At 38.4% G+C, this 17,572-nt stretch overlaps 3 non-coding genes and 1 pseudogene across 3 annotated transcripts; all 4 read right to left on the reverse strand.

The window, feature by feature from the left end:
- Positions 1 to 557: 557 nt before the first annotated feature.
- Positions 558 to 754, reverse strand: LOC122037680. The gene has a single exon (XR_006127694.1). It is a non-coding gene; the product is annotated as a U2 spliceosomal RNA (small nuclear RNA).
- Positions 755 to 3,559: 2,805 nt separating this feature from the next.
- Positions 3,560 to 3,757, reverse strand: LOC122037696. Its single transcript, XR_006127710.1, has one exon. It is a non-coding gene; the product is annotated as a U2 spliceosomal RNA (small nuclear RNA).
- A 1,328-nt stretch (positions 3,758 to 5,085) lies between these two features.
- On the reverse strand, positions 5,086 to 5,282 carry LOC122037710. The gene has a single exon (XR_006127723.1). It is a non-coding gene; the product is annotated as a U2 spliceosomal RNA (small nuclear RNA).
- An 11,706-nt stretch (positions 5,283 to 16,988) lies between these two features.
- LOC122037719 lies at positions 16,989 to 17,173 on the reverse strand (annotated as a pseudogene).
- Between the last annotated feature and the right edge of the window lie 399 nt (positions 17,174 to 17,572).

A 17,572-nucleotide genomic window follows, 5' to 3' on the forward strand; every position in this document is an offset into this window, starting at 1 on the left:
ATTTTTAATTAAGTTATTCAAGTTGGTCGAATTATTTAGATTCATATTTAAAGATTTCGAATTGTATTCAGATTGGGGTTAGGTTCGAATTAATTTTTTTTTATAAAATCTTTGCTTCAAGCCGAACTTTTATAAAATCTTTGCTTCAAGCCGAATTAATTGGTATTCGAGTGATACAGGTGTTTTATGTGTTTTATTCCCTAAGGATTAAATGTCCTCCCTATTAGAAAGTTGTTTGATAAGTGATTTATCTTTTCTTGGGCGGAGTAAAATCATTTTTTCTTACCAAATTAAAAAAAAACACTAATTAAGTAATTTCGATTAAATTAAATAACTTAATAAAATTTAAAATTTTAATTAAATTATTTCAAAATTTCATCTAAGAAAACATCAATTTATTCAATTCTAATTTTAAAATTTCTTATTCATTAAATTCAATTACTTTATGTGTTTTGTATTTATTTTTAAATATATAAAATTTTAAGATTTAATTTTATAGATTGTAATTAATAATTTAAAAATAAAATTAATTTAATATAAAATTTTAATCTAACTTGGTCGGGTGCGCCGAACCCCTACAATAGTGCAACATAGGGATGACACGCAAAGGATCCAATAGCAAGCTACTGTAATGATCCCTCCCCAAAGAAAAATTAATTTAATATCATAGTGAACCAATGGTCCACGTATCAGATATTAAACTGATAAGAACAGATACTACACTTGATCTTAGCCAAAAGGCCGAGAAAGGTATGAATGAGAAAGTGTCATAGCCTCTTCTTTTATAGCACTAGTTCCACTCCGTTAATCAAAAACAAACGATATGGGACTAAATTCTAAACCCTAAACTCTAAACTCCATCTAGTATAAAAGGTCATTACAGTTTTTTTTTTGTTTGTAAATAGAGGCGAGAGTACAACTCCCCCTGGTCTAAATGGCCATTAGAGTTTTTTTTAAGAAGAGGTGAGAGTACACTGCAAATCGTGATCTTTCTCATGTCTCCTTCTCCTTGGCCGCGGAAAAGAAAGGAGAGACTTGTTGCTTGCGAATTTGTTCTGGAGGCAGTTAAGGTTTGTTGCTTCGTCGCTGCAGCTGCGTCGACAAGCAGGACATCTCCTCCGTCGATCACCCTCTCTCCGCCTCATTCCCTCATCAACTAATCAAATTCTTTGGCGAAGCTGTTTGTGGGTTTGATCCCCCGATTCGCTCGGCTCGTCACTAGTCAGTTTCAGATGTCGATCCTATAGGAAATGGGAACGTTGGAACATGTCCACGTTCCCCACTACTCTTAATGGAAAAGTCCATTATATCCTTGGGTTATTTTCCTTAATAAGGAGTGCATCCAAGGATCATGGGGAACGATTCACGGTGTAGAGAAAGAGACAACAAGAGAGTGAGGAGAACATTTGAGACGGTGGGATTTGGTTCGTAGAATTATGGAGAGCTTTCCAATCCTATGATTGCTCTTCCGACAGCTGGTCCAATCGTCGCCGATTGTATATCTGAGGGAGATCGTTGTAAGTGTTTACCATTTTAATTCGTTTTGATTCATGCATTTAGAGTATCAACAATGGTATCAGAGCACATAGTTAGATATAAATGCATTAAAAATCTCCTGTTTAAAATTGCTACCCCTTCCTTTTGCTCTAGTTTGCTGCCGCTCCGATCGATTTTGTTTCCTGTTGTCAACACATGGAAAGATAGCGTCCATGTTGCGAACTTCCCCAATTGTCGACGTCGTAGGCCTTGAGGGACACCCACGGAGTTTGCCTCTGATTTGGCCGGTGGCTGTGCTCATGGCCGCCACTCGTAGAGGCCTTGCGTCGTTAGCATCGGAGGGCTATCGCCAAAGACTTCCCCTGATTTCTGGGCACTAACATTTTTTTTGCATGTTGCACTAACATTTTTTTTTGCATGTTTTAGTGTGTGCGAGATCAAAGGAAAACTTTTTCTCATAGTAAAAAGTCTTATTCCAATCAATAACCAAGTCACCATTGCCAGCATGCCCTCTTTCCAATTTTCAGACATGATCAGTCGTACTGTCACATATTTTGAGGAGGAAGTCTCAATTCATGCATCTTACTCTTGAGGTTTTGGTGGTTCTCATTTGATATGTTGGGTTCATCCTATTGAACTCGTTTTGTTTCTTTTATATCTACTTGCAATAGCCTGTAGGGATGAGATGTGGAAAGTAGTCAATCTTACTTTGGCCTTTGTGCTTCCTTTTCCCATTGCAAAATATATTAAAGAACTTTGTTGCCTACATTCCCAACTCTGTTGCTTCCTTGTATGAAAGCATCTTAACATGTTAGTTAATCTAACCCGCAAGCTAATCACCCCTCGAGTTATTCTCCTATAGTTCGAGCCCTCCGTAGACCGTAGGGTTAGGGTTTTCCCATGGTCTTTCATTTGGCATGTTCTTTCAGTGATCTATTTATCAGTTTGACTGAACGAGCCTATTTATCCAAAGCATTGGTTTGGAGTTAGTTCATGACCATCGAGATGGTAACAACATTGTGCTCTCGGTACACATCCCAAGCGTGCCCTATCATTCTGCCCTTGTTGCATATCCCAAGCGTGCCGGATAGGGCAGTAAATGAACCAATGGTTCAAAAATAAGTTTGGTGCTCAATTTAATATGGAATTATTTATGTTCGTTCAATACAACACAATTTTAATTAATTGGACATGCTTCAAAAACTTATGAATAAATTTGAACAAGTATATTGGTGCATAATGATCATCAATAACTTTTTTATAAACATGTTAAATAAATAAAATAAAATAAAATAATTAAATTTAATAAATAATTATATAAGTTTCAAACAATAAATAAGTTTGTTCTTGTGTGATAGTACAATGGTAGGGCACTTTTATAGTTTCCCAAATATTTAAGGATCGAGTTTAAATCTCGGTGAATTAACGGATGAATTTTCTCTAATGGACGATTGATCTAAGAACACTGGATTGATGGACCGGTGGAAAATGTTTATGGCTGGATTGACCATCCCAGGATTAGTTAGTGAAAGTTGAATTCTTGATACCAATTCAATTGAGAACTTGATAACATTTAAACAAACCAACCTCAAGCCTAACTTGAATTAAACTCTACCCCACGATGTAGCCAAATTGGTATTCGGATGATACAAGTGTTTTACCTGTTTTATTCCCTACAGATTAATTAAATGTCCTCCCTATTATAGAAAGTTGTTTGGTACGTGATTTATCATTCTTGGGCGGAGTAAATTCATTTTTTCTTACCAAATTAAAAAAAAACCACACTAATTAGGTTATTTCGATTAAATTGAATAACCTAATAAAATTTTAATTAAATTATTTCAAAATTTCATCTAAGAAAACATCAATTTATTCAATTCTAATTTTAAAATTTCTTATTCATTAAATGAAAAATAATAATTTAATCAATAAAAAAATTCAGTTATTTTTATGTGTTTTGTATTTATTTTTAAATATATAAAATTTTAAGATTTAATTTCTTGCACTATAATTAATAATTATAAAAAAAAACTTAATTAATATAAAAATTTAATTTATCTTGGTCGGGTGTGTCGAACCCCTACAATAGTGCAACACAGGGATGACACGTGAAGGATCCAATAGCAAGCTACTATAATGATCCCTCCCCAAAATAAAAATTAACTTAATATCATAGTGAACCAATGGTCCACGTATCAGATATTAAACTGATAAGAACGGATACGACACTTGATCTTAGCCAAAAGGCCGAGAAAGGTATGAATGAGAAAGTGCCATAGCCTCTTCTTTTATAGCACTAGTTCCACTCCGTCAATCAAAAACAAACGATATGGGACTAAATTCTAAACCTTAAACTCTAAACTCCACCCAGTATAAAATTCATTATAGTTTGGGCCATAGACCGTAGGGTTAGGGTTTTCCCATGGTCTTTCATTTGGCATGTTCTTTCAGTGTGACCGAACAATTTACTTGTCAGTTTGACTGAGCGAGACTATTTATCCAAAGCATTGGTCTGGAGTTGGTTCAAGATCATCGAGATGGTAACAACATTGTGCTCTCGGTACACATCCCAAGCGTGCCCTATCATTGTGCCCTCGTTGCATATCCCAAGCATGTCAGATAAGGCGGTAAAAGAACCAATGGTTCAAAAATAAGTTTGGTGTTCAATTTAATATGAAATTATTTATGTGCGTTCAATACAACACTATTTTAATTAATTGGACATGCTTCAAAAATTTATGAATAAATTTGAACAAGTATATTGGTGAATAATGATCATCAATAACTTGTTTATAAACATGTTAAATAAAATAAAATAAAATAAAATAATTAAATTTAATAAATAATTGAATAAGTTTCAAACAATAAATAAGGTTGTTCTTGTGTAATAGTACCATGATAGGACACTTTTAGTTTCCCAAATATTTAAGGATCGAGTTTAAATCTCGGTGAATTAACGGATGAATTTTCCCTAATGGACGATTGATCTAAGAACATTGGATTGATGGACAAGTGGAAAATTTTTATGGCTGGATTGACCATCCCAGGATTAGTCAGCGAAAGTTGAGTACTTGATACCAATTCAATTGAGAACTTGATAACATTTAAACGAACCAACCTCAAGCCAAACTTGAACCAAACTTTACCCCTACGGTGAAGCCAAATTGGTATTCGAGTGATACAGGTGTTTTACATGTTTTATTCCCTAAGGATTAAATGTCCTCCCTATTAGAAAGTTGTTTGGTATGTGTTTTATCTTTCTTGGGCGGAGTAAAATCTTTTTTTCTTACCAAATTAAAAAAATAAACCACACTAATTATGTTATTTCAATTCAATTGAATAACTTAATAAATTTAAATTTTTAATTAAATTATTTCAAAATTTCATCTAAGAAAACATCAATTTATTCAATTCTAATTTTAATATTTCTTATTCATTAACTAAAAAATAATAATTAAATCGGTAAAAAATTCAAATTTTTTATTTGTTTTGTATTTATTTTTAAATATTTAAAATTTTAGATTTAATTTCATGCATTGTAATTAATAATTTAAAAATAAACTTAATTTAAAATTTAAATTTAACTTGGTCAGGTGTGTCAAACCCTTGCAATAGTGCAACACAGGGATGACACGTCAAGGATCCAATAGCAAGCTATTGTAATAATCTCTCCCAAAACAAAAAATAATTTAATATCATAGTGAACCAGTGGTCCACGTATCAGATATTAAATTGATAAGAACAAATACTACACTTGATCTTAGCCAAAAGGCCGAGAAAGGTATGAATAAGAAAGTGTCATAGCCTCTTCTTTTATAGCACTAGTTCCACTCCGTCAATCAAAAACAAAAGATATGGGACTAAATTCTAAACCCTAACAAGTAAACTCCATCTAGTATAAAAGGTCATTGCAGTTTTTTTTTTGTTTGTAAATAGAGGCGAGAGTACAACTCCACCTGGTCTAAATGACCATTAGAGTTTTTTTTTTCAAAAGAGGCGAGAGTACACTACAAACCGTGATCTTTCTCATGTCTCCTTCTCCTTGGCCGCGGAAAAGAACGGAGAGTCTTGTTGCTTGCGATTTTGTTCTGGAGCTAGTTAAGGTTTGTTGCTTCGCCGCTGCAGCTGCGTCGACGAGCAGGGCCTCTCGTCCGTCGGTCACCCTCTCTCCATCTCACACCCTCGTAAGCTGTTCAAATTTTTCACCGAAGCTGTTTGTGGGTTTGATCCCCCGATTCGCTCATCTCGTCACTAGTCGGCTTCAGATGTCGATCCTATATGAAATGGGAACGTGGGAACATGCCCACGTTCTCCACTACTCTTAATGGAAAAGCCCATCAAATCCTTGGGTTATTTCCCTTTATAAGGGGTGCGTCCAAGGATCATGGGGGTGTTGGGTTTTTCGGGCCGCGAAAACCGTATTTCGCGTCGCGGAAACCCCGAATCACCCAAAGCCGTAGATCCGTGCAAGGAAAACCGAACGAAATACAAATACGAGTTTCAAAATCTTTAGATCTACTCCTAGATCTATGTGTTGAGAGCTTTACCCTTGTTGCGTGCCCTTTCGCGTTCCCGCTCTTCCAAGGAGTTGCCGGATCTCAAGACCGTCAAGCGTCGGTCCTCTAGAAGTATCCACACGGACACGTAGGTGGAGAAACCTCACACAAAAGGTGTGCTAGCACCTTGTTGAGATTCGGCCAAGCAAAGAGGAGAGGGAGAAGGAGAGCTTGAGGAAGAAGAAAGGAGTAAATGAGGAGTTGAATCAAAAAATTCATTTTCCTCCCCTCACTAAAGTGGCCGGCCACATTTGGTTGTGTAATCCACATTTCCACTTAATTACAATTAAGTGGAGGCCATTAAGAGGTGTCTTGTAACTCCCATGAGGTGGCACACCATGAAGATGTTGACCATTACCATTGGTCCACCTCTTGCCACCTCACTAATGATGTGGCAAATGAGTAACCTACACTCATTTAATGTGGCCGGCCACATTAAATGCAATGGAGGCTTATAACCTCCATGAGGTGGCCAATCATGATGATGTGGAGCAACACCATTGGTCCATATCTCGCCACCTCACTCATGATGTGGCAAAGAGTCAAGTCAAACTTGATTCTACCTCTTCCTCTCTAGTCAAGTCAAACTTGACTCAATCTCTCTCATGGTTGATCTAATCTAGCCATTTGATTCAAGCCAACTTAATATAATGAATCTAATTCATTAAATTAAATTGATCTAATGAGTCATAATCTAAATTAGACTCATTAAATACATGAATCAACTTGAGTCTAACTCAATTAGCCCAATTTGGATTACTCTTAATCCAATTTGATTCATCAAATGAATCTAATCCTCTTGGTTCATCATATGAACCAAATCTCCATCTAAATGTCCTAAGTGTGTGACCCTATAGGTTCTTGTAACGTTGGCAATGCCCTAAACCCATTTAGGAGCATAAGTAATGAGCGGTATCTAGCAACACATCATTACTACCCAAGTTACAAGAAATGTCGAGATCCAACATCACCTTGTGACTACTAATTGTGACTCCTCACAATATGTGACAATGTCCTTCTATCCTAGACATCTAGATTGATCAATATGAGGCATAGACCGTGTCATCCTCTAATCAATCTAAATCTTGAACTCCAAGTAGACACACTAAATCAAATGAGCTCAATATCCCATATTGACTCATTTGGGCATGACCATGCACTTCGTGGTCTCACTCTATCAAGAATACCGATGTCGCTCCTGTCATATGGGAGGGATAGATCACATCTACATCACTCACATCCCTCTACATAATTTGTTATATACCTAGTAATCGCCTTTATAGTCCACCCAGTTACGGGTGACGTTTGACGAAACCAAAGTACATAACTCCTTATGTAGGGATCCATGGTGACTTCAGGTCTAAGGACTAATAGTCATACTAATAGCCACATGAGAAAGTATATGACACTCATATAACGATCCATGATACTTTCTCATGGCGGGTCATTCAGTATACATTCTCCAATGTATACCCATGTGTCAGCTTGATATCTCTATATCCATGACTTGTGAGATCAAGTCATCGAGCTGACCTACATGCTACTCTTATTGCATTAATAATGTCCCTAAATGTTAATACTCGACTAGGAATGATTTAGAGTAGTGTTCCCTATATCATCTCACTATCGATTCAACTAATCGATTGATATAGGTATGAACCTTCTACTCAAGGACGCTATTATACTTAGTCTATTTGGCACTAATACAAATAAGTATAATAATCAAACAAATGTCTTTATTAATATACAAGAATATGATACAATGAGTTCATACAATCATCAAATGATTGGCTCTAGGGCTCTAACTAACAATCTCCCACTAGCACTAGTGTCAATCAGTATAGGCTCTAAGGCCTAATGACCTAGTGTGACCATCATGCTTCCTCTGTGCCAAAGCCTTGGTCAAGGGATCTGCGATGTTAGCCTCTGTAGGTACTCTGCAAATCTTCACATCTCCTCTATCGATAATCTCTCGAATGAGATGGAAGCGCCGTAGTATATGCTTGGTCCGCTGGTGTGAGCGAGGTTCCTTCGCCTGTGCTATAGCTCCATTGTTGTCACAATAGAGCTCAACTGGGTCAGCGATGCTAGGAACCACCCCAAGTTCAGTGATGAACTTGCGGATCCAAACAACCTCCTTTGCTGCCTCTGATGCACTCGGCCTCTGTCATAGAATCAGCTACTGTGTCCTACTTCGAACTCTTCCAGCTCACAGCACCACCATTTATGCAAAACACGAACCCTGACTGCGATCGATAATCATCCTGGTCGGTCTGGAAGCTAGCATCACTGTAACCCTTTACAGCTAGCTCATCATTGCCTCCATATATCAAGAAATATTCTTTAGTCCTTCTTAAGTACTTAAGAATATTCTTGACCGCTATCCAGTGACTTTCACCTGGATCTGACTGGTATCTGCTCGTCATGCTCAAAGCATACGAGACATCAGGTCGAGTATATAGCATGGCGTACATGATCGATCCTATGGCTGAGGCATAAGGGATCTGATCCATGCGGTCACTCTCCTCTCTAGAAGAGGGACCTTGAGTCTTCGAAAGACTCACGCCATGTGACATCGGCAGAAATACCTTCTTGGAGTTCTGCATGGCAAACCGTAGGAGTACCTTGTCAATGTATGTACTCTGACTTAGGCCAAGCAATCTCTTAGATCTATCTCTATAGATCTGTATCCCTAGAATGTGGGATGCTTCACCTAAGTCCTTCATTGAGAAGCAACTCCCTAGCCAGGTCTTGGCAGACTGAAGCATAGGGATGTCCTTCCCAATGAGTAGTATGTCATCCACATACAATATGAGGAAGACAACTATACCCCCTACAACCTTCTTGTAGACACAAGGCTCATCTTCGTTCTTGATGAAACCAAACTGTTTGATTGCATCATCAAATCGAAGATTCCAGCTCCGAGAAGCTTGCTTTAGTCCATAAATGGACCTATGCAGCTTGCATACTCTGCTAGTATGCTGTGGATCTACAAAACCCTCAGGTTGTGTCATGTACACATCCTCGAGTAGGTTTCCATTCAGAAATGCGGTTTTGACATCCATCTGCCATATCTCATAGTCATGGTAGGCTGCAATAGCAAGCATGATCCGAATAGACTTAAACATCGCTACTGGAGAAAAAGTTTCATCATAGTCAATACCATGAATCTGCTTGAAACCTTTAGCTACCAAGCGACCCTTATAGATAAGTCCATCCATGTCAATCTTTCTCTTAAAGACCCACTTACACCCAATGGGTTTTACCCCTTCAGGTGGATCAACCAAAGTCCATACTTGGTTGGTGTACATGGATTCCATTTCGGATCTCATGGCCTCTAGCCATTTCTCAGAATCTGGTCTCATCACAGCTTCCTGATAGGTGGTAGGCTCATCCTCAATGAGCACAATGTCATCATGGTCAGACAAGAGAAATGAGTATCTCTCAGGCTGACGACGTACCCTATCAGATCTGCGAAGAGGTATGTCTACTTGAACTGGTTGTTGTTCCTTAACTCCTTGTGGAACAACATCATCCACAACACTTTGTGGTTCCAGTTCAACTTCCATCGAGGCTTCAGTGCTATTGTTCGCATCTTGAACTTCTTCAAGATCGAACGTATCCCACTAGTCTTTCTAGAAACAAAGTCCCTTTCTAGAAAGACCCAGTCTTGCCACAACTACCTTGTGTCGACTGGGAATGTAGAAGTAATATCCTTTAGTTTCCTTGGGATATCCGATGAAATAGCACTTGTCGGATTTGGGTCCTAATTTGTCTGAGACTTGACGTCGAACGTAAGCCTCACAACCCCAAATCCTCATGAAAGACACCTGGGCATCTCTCCCAGTCCATATCCTATATGGTGTCTTTATCACGGCCTTTGATGGAACTCGGTTGAGTATGAAAGCTGCCGTGTCTAAAGCATATCCCCATAGATATGTCGGAAGATCTGTGTGACTCATCATAGATCGTACCATATCTAATAGGGTACGATTCCTCCTTTCGGATACACCAATCCACTATGGTGTTCCAGGAGTAGTGAGTTGGGATAGAATCCCACACTCAGCTAAATAGTCACGAAACTCATGGCTTAAGTATTCACCACCTCGATCTGATCGAAGTATTTTAATACTCTTGCCAAGCTGGTTCTGTACTTCATTCTTGAATTCTTTGAACTTTTCAAAGGATTCGGACTTATGTGTCATCAAGTACACATAACCATATCTACTGAAGTCATCAGTAAATGTGATGAAGTATCTATAACCGCCTCTAGCAGCGACATTGAAAGGGCCACATACATCACTATGTATGAGTCCTAACAAATCAGTCGCTCTCTCGCTGTGCCCACTAAAGGGAGTCTTGGTCATCTTGCCTCGTAGGCATGACTCGCATATCTCATATGATTCAAAATCAAATGAGTCCAGCAAACCATCCTTATGGAGCTGGGATAAGCGCTTGTCATTTATATGACCTAAGCGACAGTGCCAGAGATAGGTGTGGTTCATATCGTTCGATTTGAACCTCTTGGTACTAACGTTATAGATAGAGCTCTCAAGGTCTAGAATATAGAGTCCGTTTATCAGAGGTGCACTACAATAGAACATATCGTTTAAATAGACAGAACAACATTTGTTCTTTATTATAAACGAGAATCCTTTCTTGTCCAAACAAGAAACTGATATAATGTTCTTAGTCAATGCAGGCACATAACAACAATCGTCTAACTCTAGTATAAGCCAGAGATAGAAAATAAGTCCCTACAGCAACAGCAGCAACCCGTGCTCCATTGCCTACTCGTAGGTCTATCTCGCCCTTTGTCAATGCTCTGCTATTTCTCAGTGCTTGTACATTAGTACAAATGTGCGAAGCACATCCGGTATCTAATACCCACGACGAAGAAATAGAGAGGTTGACTTCTATAACATTTATACCTGAAGTAGAAATCTTATTTCTCTTCTTGTTAAGATCTTCCGTATCCTATGAAGTTCCTCTTCCAAAGTGCCTCGCTTGTCCTTGATATAGTTGACGAAGATGTTCAACCATATCGTAAGCACACATCAACTCATGTTGCTTATGAAGCTCGGAGTTCATGGTAGCATTAGACAGACACATCTAATGCGCCATCTTGATGCTTCTTGTAAGCATCCTAGTCAACCTGTGGCAGGTGAGGAGTCTCCGAATGGGCCGCCCAAAACGCATGTACCACGTTCTTGAGTGAGAACTATTCTCGTGTTCACCAGTCCAGGAAATTTGCTCCGTTGAGCTTGTCCTTCTTAAGGAAAGAACGCAGGGAGAAAGAGTTCGTATTCGACGTCATGGTTATCTACAACAGAAAATTTGCAGAAATAAATATCATATTCTTTTAAAATCATTTAATTAGGCCTTTAATTAAATGATGCTCCCACTGAATACTATAATTCTTGTGGGACAAGATCCACATCATACTAACCCTGAGTTAGCTTTGGCTAATACGCCCAAGGCTTAGTATGATCGGTAGGTAACGATTACCAATTACATCTCTATGCAACTCTTGTTTATAAAATCAATATCCGCATTTATATTAAAACTCGAGTTAGCTTTGGCTAATATGCCCGAGAGTTAATATAGATGTGATTTTGACCTATCTTTTCCAACCGTTGGAAGAATGCCTATAGTTGACTTGATCCAACCGAGTAACTAGGAATACTCAATCTAATTGAGTTTGTATTCACCCATGCGTTGATAGGCGGGACCAAGATTGTCCCTCCGTACCCTACCAAGTATTGCTCTGCTTTGGCAGATTCAACAATACATGTGATCGAGGTAGTGATAGGTATCACGACACGGTTAGGCATTTAGAGTTGGTTCGATCGAGATCTAATCTAATCGAAAAGGATGCATCTTGTGCACGACTTAGATCTAATCTAATCGCAAGGGTGCATCATGTGCACGACTTAGATCTAATCTAATCGTAAGACACTAATTAATTAACTACTTATTAAATATGCATCACATACACAAGCAATTAATTAATCTATTTGTGATTTAGTCATGGCCCTACTACGATCTTCTCAAGCCAATGAGAAGATCGATTGGTCAACCTAGGGTCAACAGCTTCTCCAAGCTCCTCCCTTTGACCACCTTGTGTTGCTCGTGCCCGCCTCGGAACTCCGTCTCGTGTGGACCCTCCACCGCTCTAATTTGTACATTACAATTTGAAACTCGAGTTACATTCGAGTCTAAATCTAATTTACAACAAGAATATAAGAGAAGGCACGACGCGCAGGTCGCGAATATAATACAACACTCGCAAACACATAACGGCACGCAGGCCGTATTATGAATTACAACACAATCCAATCACATTGGGTTTTTGGGCCATGACTATCACAAAATTAATATATAATTCAAAATTATATATTTTCTTAATTTTCTGTAATTTTAAAATTAATTTTTACAATTTTTACAAGTAAAATTTCCCGGCGGACCCGTTTAGCGGTTTCGGGCGCAATCGCGGAACGGATCCCCTTGCGGGGCCAGGGGCAGCGCCCCTACCCGCGATCTAACCATCGCGAGGGTTCCTTTGCGATCCAACAGCACCTAAACCCGCTGTCCCAAAACGATTTGGGCCGAGACATTGCCGTTTCGGAAAAATCTTCCCGGCGGGTTCGTTTTTAGCGATTTCGGGTGCAATCGCGGAGCAAATCCCCTTGCGGGGTTAGGGGCAGTACCCCTTCCCGCGATCTAACCATCACGAGTTGCTCCTAAGTGATCTAATGGCACCCAAGCCCGCTGTCCCAAAAAATTTTGGGGCAAAACGAAGCCGTTTTGGAAAAATCTTTCCGGTAGCCGAAGCCTACAAGCGACTAAACACTTGTGCTTCGACTACTCGAGAAAAATACTCATAAAAACCCCAAAATCATAATTTTACAGAAAATTACAGAAACTTTAGTTTTCATAAAACCAAAAAACAAACTCGTACTCGCCTTGCACGTGGCTCTGATACCACTGTTGGGTTTTCGCGTCGCGGAAACCCCGAATCACCCAAAGCCGTAGATCCGTGCAAGGAAAATCGAAAGAAATACAAATATGAGTTTTAAAATCTTTAGATCTACTCCTAGATCTATGTGTTGAGAACTTTACCCTTGTTGCGTGCCCTTTCGCGTTCCCGCTCTTCGAAGGAGTTGCCGGATCTCAAGACCGTCAAGCGTCGGTCCTCTAGAAGTATCCACACGTACACGTAGGTGGAGAAACCTCACACAAAAGGTGTGCTAGCACCTTGGTGAGATTCGGCCAAGCAAAGAGGAGAGGGAGAGGGAGAGCTTGAGGAAGAAGAAAGGAGTAAATGAGGAGTTGAATCAAAAAATTCATTTTCCTCCCCTCACTAAAGTGGCCGACCACATTTGGTTGTGTGACCCCCATTTCCACTTAATTACAATTAAGTGGAGGCCATTAAGAGGTGTCTTGTAACTCCCATGAGGTGGCACACCATGAAGATGTTGACCATTACCATTGGTCCACCTCTTGCCACCTCACAAATGATGTGGCAAATGAGTAACCTACACTCATTTAATGTGGCCGGCCACATTAAATGCAATGGAGGCTTGTAACCTCCATGAGGTGGCAAATCATGATGATGTGGAGCAACACCATTGGTCCACATCTCGCCACCTCACTCATGATGTGGCAAAGAGTCAAGTCAAACTTGATTCTACCTCTTCCTCTCAAGTCAAGTCAAACTTGACTCAATCTCTCTCATGGTTGATCTAATCTAACCATTTGATTCAAGCCAACTTAATATAATGAATCTAATTCATTAAATTAAATTGATCTAATGAGTCATAATCTAAATTAGACTCATTAAATACATGAATCAACTTGAGTCTAACTCAATTAGCCCAATTTGGATTACTCTTAATCTAATTTAATTCATCAAATGAATCTAATCCTCTTGGTTCATCATATGAACCAAATCTCCATCTAAATGTCCTAAGTGTGTGACCCTATAGGTTCTTGTAACGTTGGCAATGCCCTAAACCCATTTAGGAGCATAAGTAATGAGCGGTATCTAGCAACACATCATTACTACCAAAGTTACAAGAAATGTCGAGATCCAACATCACCTTGTGACTACTAATTGTGACTCCTCATAATATGTGACAATGTCCTTCTATCCTAGACATCTAGATTGATCAATATGAGGCATAGACCGTGTCATCCTCTAATCAATCTAAATCTTGAACTCCAAGTAGACACACTAAATAAAATGAGCTCAATATCCCATATTGACTCATTTGGGCATGGCCATGCACTTCGTGGTCTCACTCTATCAAGAATACCGATGTCGCTCCTATCATATGGGAGGGATAGATCTCATCTACATCACTCACATCCCTCTACATAATTTGTTATATATCCAGTAATCGCCTTTATAGTCCACCCAGTTACGGGTGACGTTTGACGAAACCAAAGTACATAACTCCTTATGTAGGGATCCATGGTGACTTCAGGTCTAAGGACTAATAGTCATACTAATAGCCACATGAGAAAGTATATGACACTCATATAACGATCCATGATACTTTCTCATGGCGGGTCATTCAGTATACATTCTCCAATGTATACCCATGTGTCAGCTTGATATCTCTATATCCATGACTTGTGAGATCAAGTCATCGAGCTGACCTACATGCTAGTCTTATTGCATTAATAATGTCCCTGAATGTTAATACTCGACTAGGAATGATTTAGAGTAGTGTTCCCTATATCATCTCACTATCGATTTAACTAATCAATTGATATAGGTATGAACCTTCTACTCAAGGACGCTATTATACTTAGTCTATTTGGCACTAATACAAATAAGTATAATAATCAAACAAATACCTTTATTAATATACAAGAATATGATACAATGAGTCCATACAATCATCAAATGATTGGCTCTAGGGCTCTAACTAACAGGGGGCGATTCACGGTGTAGAGAACGAGACAACGAGAGAGTGAGCAGAACATCTGAGACGGTGGGATTTGGTTCGTGGAATTGTGGAGAGCTTTCCAATCCTATGATTGCTCTTCCAACCGCAAATCGAATCTTCGCCGATTGCAGATCTACGGGAGATCGTTGAAAGTGTTTACCATTTTAATTCGTTTTGATTCATGCATATAGAGTATCAATAATGGTATCAGAGCACATAGTTAGTTATAAATGCATGACAAATCTCCTGCTTAAAATTGCTACCCCTTCCTTTTGCACTTGTTTGCTGCCGCTCCGATCGATTTTGTTGCCCGCTGCCAACACATGGAAAGATAGGGTCCATGTCACGAACTTCGCCAATTGCCGACGTCGTAGGTCTTGAGGGACACCCACGGAGTTTGTCTCCGATTTGGCCGGTGGCTTGGCTCATGGCCGCCACTCGCTGAGGCTTTCCGTCATTAACATCAGAGGGCTATCGCCAAAGACTTCCCCTAATTTCTGGGCACTAACATTTGTTTTTACTTGTTTTTGTGTTTGCGAGATCAAAGGAAAACTTTTTCTCATAGTAAAACGTCTTATTCCAATCAATAACCAAGTCACCATTGCCAGCATGCCCTCTTTTCAATTTTCAGATATGATCAATTGTACTATCAAATATTTTGAGGAGGAAGTCTCAATTCATGCATCTTACTCTTGATGTTTTAGTGGTTCTCATTTGATTTGCTGGGTTCATCCTATTGAACTCGTTTTGTTTCTTTTATATCTACCTACAATAGCCTGGAGGGAAGAGATGTGGAAAGTCAATCTTACTTTTTCCTTTGTGCTTCCTTCTCCCATTGTAGAATATATTAAAGAACTATGTTGCCAACTTTCCCAACTCTGTTGCTTCCTGGTATGAAAGTGCCTTAACATGTTACTTAACCTAACCCGCAAGCTAATCACCCCTCGTGTTATTCTCCTATAGTTCGGGCCCTCCGTAGACTATAGGGTTAGGGTTTTACCATGGTCTATCATTTGACATGTTCTTTCAGTGATCCATTTATCAGTTTGACTGAGCGAGCCTATTTATCCAAAGCATTGGTCTGGAGTTGGTTCAAGATCATCGAGATGGTAACAACATTGTGCTCTCGGTACACATCCCATGTGTGCCCTAGCATTGTGCCCTCATTGCATATCCCAAGCGTGCTGGATAGGGCGGTAAATGAACCAATTGTTCAAAAATAAGATTGGTGTTCAATTTAATAAGGAATTATTTTTGTTCTTTCAATACAACACAATTTCAATACCTTACAAATAAATTTGAACAAGTATGTTGGTGAATAATGATCATCAATAAATTTTTTATAAACATGTTAAATAAATAAAATAAAATAAAATAATTAAATTTAATAAATAGTTGAACAAGTTTCAAACAATAAATAAGGTTGTTCTTGTGTAATAGTACCATGGTAAGGCACTTTTTTTAATTTCCCAAATATTTAAGGATTGAGTTTAAATCTCGATAAATTAACGAATGAATTTTCTCTAATGGATGATTAATCTAAGAGCACTGGATTGATGGCCCGGTGGAAAATTTTTATAGTTGGATTGACCACCCCAGGATTAGTAAGTTGAATACTTGAATTTTCTCTATTAGAAAGTTGTTTGGTACGTGATTTATCTTTCTTCGGCGGAGTAAAATCATTTTTTCTTACCAAATTAGAAAAAACCACACTAATTAAGTTATTTCGATTAAATTGAAGGACCTAATTAAATTATTTCAAAATTTAATCTAAGAAAACATCAATTTATTAAATTCTAATTTTAAAATTTCTTATTCATTAACTGAACATTAATAATTAATTCAATAAAAAAAATTCAATTATTTTTATGTGTTTTGTATTTATTTTTAAATATATAAAATTTTAAGATTTAATTTCTTGCACTATAATTAATAATTTAAAAAAACTTAATTTAATAAAAAAATTTAATTTATCTTGGTCGGGTGCGTCGAACCCCTACAATAGTGCAACACAGGGATGATAATAGCAAGCTACTATAATGATCCCTCCCGAAAATAAAAATTAATTTAATATCATAGTGAACCAATGGTCCACATATCAGATATTAAACTGATAAGAACAGATACTACACTTGATCTTAGCCAAAATGCCGAGAAAGGTATAAATGAGAAAGTGCCAAAGCCTCTTCTTTTATAGCACTAGTTCCACTCCGTCAATCAAAAACAAACGATATGGGACTAAATTCTAAACCCTAAACTCTAAACTCCACCAAGTATAAAAGGTCATTGTAGTTTTTTTTGTTTGTAAATAGAGGCGAGAGTACAACTCCACCTGGTATAAATGGCCATTAGAGTTTTTTTTTTAAGAAGAGGCGAGAGTACACTGCAAACCGTGATCTTTCTCACGTCTCCTTCTCCTTGGCCGTGGAAAAGAAAGGAGAGTCTTGTTGCTTGCGATTTTGTTCTAGAGGCAGTTAAGATTTGTTGCTTCACCGCTGTAGCTACTTCGATGAGCAGGACCTCTCCTCCGTCGGTCACCCTCTCTCCTCCTCGCTCCCTCGT

Source organism: Zingiber officinale, unplaced genomic scaffold (genome assembly GCF_018446385.1).
Source record: "Zingiber officinale cultivar Zhangliang unplaced genomic scaffold, Zo_v1.1 ctg72, whole genome shotgun sequence".
In the NCBI taxonomy this organism is placed as follows: domain Eukaryota; kingdom Viridiplantae; phylum Streptophyta; class Magnoliopsida; order Zingiberales; family Zingiberaceae; genus Zingiber; species Zingiber officinale.